This window comes from Lycium ferocissimum, unplaced genomic scaffold (assembly GCF_029784015.1).
Source record: "Lycium ferocissimum isolate CSIRO_LF1 unplaced genomic scaffold, AGI_CSIRO_Lferr_CH_V1 ctg638, whole genome shotgun sequence".
Classification (NCBI taxonomy): Eukaryota; Viridiplantae; Streptophyta; class Magnoliopsida; order Solanales; family Solanaceae; genus Lycium; species Lycium ferocissimum.
In genome coordinates, this window is record NW_026726335.1 from 407,389 (window position 1) to 413,168 (window position 5,780).

Below are 5,780 nucleotides of genomic sequence, written 5' to 3' on the forward strand. Positions count from 1 at the left end.
TTGGTGAAAAATCGATCCGAACTGCAAATCAAGTCAAACTGATAATAGTTGGGTTTGATTTGGTTTCAAATTTTATGAAACCGATACTATTTGGTTTGGTTTTATTAAAAATAAACCAAAGAAAAAATCGAACCAAATCGACTAATAATTTTCACAAATATATATACACACACACACAATATAGTAATTTTTATACATAATTTTAAATATTTTTTTATTCTTTCATTGAAATTTTATTTATCTCTATTAGGCTAATGAACTTTACATTTAAGCTCATTCCTTAAAAGAAATTCATGTATCCAAACTTATTTACGCGAAGAAACTACTATGAGATTTACCTAAAAGAAAAGGGGTGTATTTCTTACAAATTTTGTTCACTTGATAGCTCATAGGTCTCAACACATTTTCTCTATAATCCTAGAAAATTATAGCTCCGACAATAAAAGGGTAATAGCGGATTATAAGTTAAAAATTGATGAAAAAGTCTTTCCTAATCATAGGGAAAAGAAAAAAAAAGAGAAATAACATTATGTTTCTTGAAAACCGAAAAACCGAACCAAACCGACAACAACCAAACTGATGGTTATGTATTATATTTGGTTTGGTTTAGTCTTGATAACTAAAAAGACCGACCAAGTTGATTTGGTTTGATTTTAACCAAAAACCGACCCAAACAGACCCATGAACGCCCCTAGTTGCGACATAGCTAAAGCCGCCCCTAAAGTGTATTTTTTATGGCGACCACTATTACTCTCTGTGACGACATTCTAAAGTCACTACAAAATCCTAATCTTTTGCGGCGACTGCTAGAGTTGTCACTATAGCCTGCCACTAAAAATGAAAGTATAGTAAACTAAAAACCCTTTTTCTTATAGAATTTGCTGGGAATTGATAGCATGCAAACTTGCTTGACAGGCTAGATCGAGTGCAGCTAAACATAACTCCATTGAAGGAGCTTGAATTACTAAGATGAAATGTAAAGGAACTTAAGGAAGAAGGAAGCTTGAAGAGGAAGCTACTGTATGAAAATGAATGAGAAGAGGAGAGGAGAGAATTCTGTTATAGAGAGAAATTTTTTACACCTTACATTGATATAGAATGATTTCACTTGACTTGAATATACTCAACTTACATGTATATATACACTTTCCACTCAGCTTGAACTACCTTGAGTTAGTAAACTCTAACTACCTAACCATCTAGTGTAGCTAGTTCTAACCACCTAACCATGATAGCTTGCACAATGTATGCTCATGTTAACACTCCTCCTCAAGTTCATGGTTGGAACAGATTCATCACTCCAAGTTGCTCGAGCAAGTACTGATGTTGTGCTTTGACTAGTCCCTTTGTTAGTAAGTCTGCTAGTTGATCATTAGTGTGCACATACTCAATTTTAAGCAGCCCTTGATAGATTGTTTCTCTCACAAAGTGACAGTCAATGTCTATATGCTTAGTTCTCTCATGGAATATAGGATTGGCAGCAATTTGGATAGCAGCCTTGCTGTCACATACCATTTTTATTGGTACTTCAACTTCTACTCCAAATTCTCTAAATAGTCCAATCAACCAAGTTACCTCAGCTGCACATGTAGCCATGCTTCTAAACTCAGCTTCAGCTGAGCTTCTTGACACAGTTTCTTGTTTCTTTGACTTCCATGACACCAAAGCTCCTCCAAACTTGACTAGATAGCCTGTAACTGATCTTCTAGTCTCCAAGCATGCTCCCCAATCTGAGTCATAATAGGCTTTCAACTTAGCAGCATCCTCAGCAGGCATGAACAAGCCTAATCCTAGTTTCTCTTTTACATATCTGACTACTTTGAGTGCTGCTTCCATATGTGAAGCTTTTGGACAAAGCATATACTAACTCAGTACCTGAACTGAAAATGCCAAGTCTGGTCTGGTCATGGTATGATATAATAGTCTTCCTACTAACCTTTGGTACTTGCTAGGGTCCTGGAGCAACTCATCATTCATAGCTTGACCCTTCTTAGTGCTTTTACTTGGATAGCACTGATTATTATCCTGAGACTCTTGCTTATCTATTGTTTGATCATCCTCAGTGTTGCTGCTTGAGATGCATTGATCATATTGGAATGAGGTCAACTTCTGATTAAGCTCAAGAGGTGTACCAGCAGTTTTGGCTCCTCCTAAACCAGATTCTGCTACTAGCTCTAGAGCATACTTTCTCTGAGATAGTATGACCCTTTTACTTGATCTTGCACATTCAATGCCAAGAAAGAACTTGAGTTTGCCCAAGTCTTTCATTTTGAATCTCTTCTACAAATCTCTTCTAGTGTCACATAGCAGTTATGGACTATTACCAATTATTAAGAGGTCATCTACATAGACTAGAATGATTACGATATCACTATCAGGCTTCTTTGTGAACAGAGAATAATCATAGTGATTGTTGGAACCCCATATGCACCAAGGACTCAGTTAACTTCAAATTCCACTATCTATGGTCCTACTTAAGCCCATAAAATGATTTATGTAGTTTGTAGACCTTATGAGACCCACCCCCCGTCTGGCAAACCCTTTAGGAATTTGCATACACACCTTCTTTAGTAGATCAACATTTAAGAAAGCATTATGAACATTAGTATTTGGCAGCAGCCAAAGCAACAACTGATCTAACAGTAACCATTTTGGCAACAAAACTAAATGTTTCTCTATAATCTAGGCCCTCCTTTTGGTTGTACCCTTTAGCAACAAGCCTGGCTTTGAATCTCTCCACCTCATCAGTAGACTTATATTTAATTTTATAAATCCATCTGCAGCCAATAGGCTTCTTTCCTAGAGGTAAATCTACCAAACTCCAAGTTTTGTTGTCCTCTAAAGTAGAAATCCCTAACTGCATTTTTGCACCCATTGAGGGTCAGCAGAGGCTTTTTTAAAAGAAGGAGGTTCAATATGAGCTGAATAGGCAGACAAGGTATGCTTATAAGAGGGAGAGAGATGGTCAAATGACACATGATTCGATAAGGAGTATAGACAAGAGTTGCTTGTGGATGTGGTTATATAGTCTTGCATCCATAGTGGTGGTTTGATAGTTCTAGAAGGCTTTCTGGTTGCTATAGGTAAAGGTGGTAAGATAGGATTTTGAGCTGGTTCTTCATGTGGAGGTAAGAGCGGATCAGGTTCTGTAGTTTGAGGAGAATTTGGTTCAAAAGGGTCTGTAGGACTAGGAGAGGGTTGATCTTGGTGTGATATAAGATTGGAAGACTCAGATAGACTAGGTGATGGTTGAGGTGATTCAGATAGAGTGGAAGACAAGAGGTTTGAGAAAGGAAAAATTGGATTGGATGAGGTTTGCATGTGTTTGAAAGGAAACAGTTCTTCATGAAATACAACATGTCTATTAACAAACAAGTTTTTATTATGAAAATCATATAGGAGGTAACCCTTTTGAGTTAATGAATAGCCAAGTAGAACAGGTGGTATAGCTTTGGATAAGAACTTGTCAAGGATTTTGGGACAGGAAGCATATCATAGACATCCAAAGACTCTGAGGTGGCTTAGTGATGGAGGATGTGAATACAGTAGCTCAAAATGAGATTTGAATTTAAGTAGTTTAGAAGGAAGTCTATTGATAAAATAGACAGCAGTTAAGATACACTCACCCCAAAACTTCAAGGGAACAGAAGCCTAAAACCTATGAGCTCTAGCCATATCAAGAATTGTTCTGTGTTTCTTCTCAGCAATACCATTCTGCTGAGGTGTGTACACACATGATGACTGATGGATTATCCCTCATAACTAAAAAATTCTCCCCCATTATCAGTCCTAAGAGTTTTCACAAAAGTAGAAAACACATTTTTAACTTGAGTTAAAAACTGTCTCAGAACCACAATAGTATCAGATTTTGAGGTTATCAAGAAAATCCAAGTATATCTAGAGAAATCATCCACAATGGTTACGAAGTACCTTTTATTATTATGAGTAGGAACTCTATAAGGTCCCCAAATGTCACAATGCACCATCCCCAAATGTCACAATGCACCATTTCAAACACAGAATGTGAAACGTGAGTAATCATTGGAAATGACAACTTTGGTTGTTTTGCTATAGGACAAATAGTACAATGAGAGTGATTTGCAGATAGTGAACTTCTAAAGAACGCATGCTTCTTTATTATATCAACTGGAGCATGTCCTAATCTCTTATGCCATAAAGAACTAGACTCAAATATACCAGCAGTATTAGCAACTTCCCTTATTGGTTGAACTTGAGACTAATGAGATCCTCCTTCCCTTAGTATGTAAAGTTCACATTCTTCTTTACTAATCCCCTTGACCTGTCCAGTATAATGATCCTAAAAAAATGCAAAAATCAGGAAAGAAAGATGCTGAGCGCTTTAGTTCTTTTGTGAGTTGAGATACAGATAGAAGACTGTATTTGAACTCTGGAACAAACAAAGCATTGGTGATGAGATGATCTTTAAATATCTTTGATTCTCCAACATGAGACACTGGCACCACACTATCATTAAGTAAGTGAACTGTATTCCTATTAGTCTTTGGAACATGTTTACATTTATCTAGCATTCCAACTTTTGATGTCATGTGATTAGAGGCTCCAGTATCAACTATCCACTATTTTTTCACATATTTTGACACCAAAGTAGTTAAAATACTACCTGCTGCTGCTTTAGCATATGTTTCTAGTGAAGCACTATCACTTCCCTTTGACAGCATCTGCAAAATCTGCTTGTATTGGTCCTGAGTGAAAAATGCAGCAGGTGGAGCCTGTGCTGGACTTGCAGCCATGTGTGGTCCATTCTTCCTCTTTGTTTTCCAACTTGGTGGATATCCAACTATTTTGAAGCACTGCTCCTTAGTGTGTCCTTTATAACCACACATTTCACATATCATGAATCAAGTTTCTGTAACTTGTTCAAATGGTTTCCATAGTGACCATTGCCTGGTGCACCACCACCTTCTCCTGGACTAGTACCACCTACATGACCACCTCCAATCCCACTCCCTTTGTGACTGAAAAGTGTTGTTCCTTCAATATTACCATATCTCGGACTTACATGAGAAGCACTAGCCAGACTTGTTACACCTTGAAAAATTTCGCTATCTTGTGACGTAAGCAAGCTAGTATGAGTGGGACAAGTTTCAAGAATTTCCAGAGTTAAGAAAAGATAAGATTTTGCGTCACTCCTTTCCCGTACTTTGAGGTTCCATAATGATCTTAATGATTTAGACTCGTGCTGAAAACTTGTTGGGGAAATTGTACAAGTAGCTTACGAGCGTGTCTTAAAGGAAAATATAATCATCAACTTATCTCTTGAGAATGTGAGAGTTGGGAGCTAAGTGAATCAAGAAAGAATACGCTACGCCTCTCATTTGTTCCATTGCTGTATATGGTACACTAGTCATTTTGGTCTCGAGTGTTAGCCTTCGAGGTTACGAGATATTGGACATGTTATCCCTCTTATATAAAGGTTTGAGTTCATGGGTAACAAGTATTGGAAGTTTGGAGGTTAAATGAATCAAAGGAATTTAGTTGTCGAGACTTTGGGAGAACTTGGCAGATTTTCGGACAAGATTTTTGGGTCCACTTGTGAGGGGTATATCTCCTAGCAAACGAGGAGTTACAAAATCCATAAACTATGTAAATGTAAGTTCAGAGAGTCTTCTTTCCAATGCAACCAATAGATCGCAATTTGAAAATGCATGGTGGAAGTTATGAACCGTCGAAGATCGACGGTCCGTAAATGCACAAAGACGAACCGTCAATGTACATTGACGGTGGCGTCAATGTGCAGG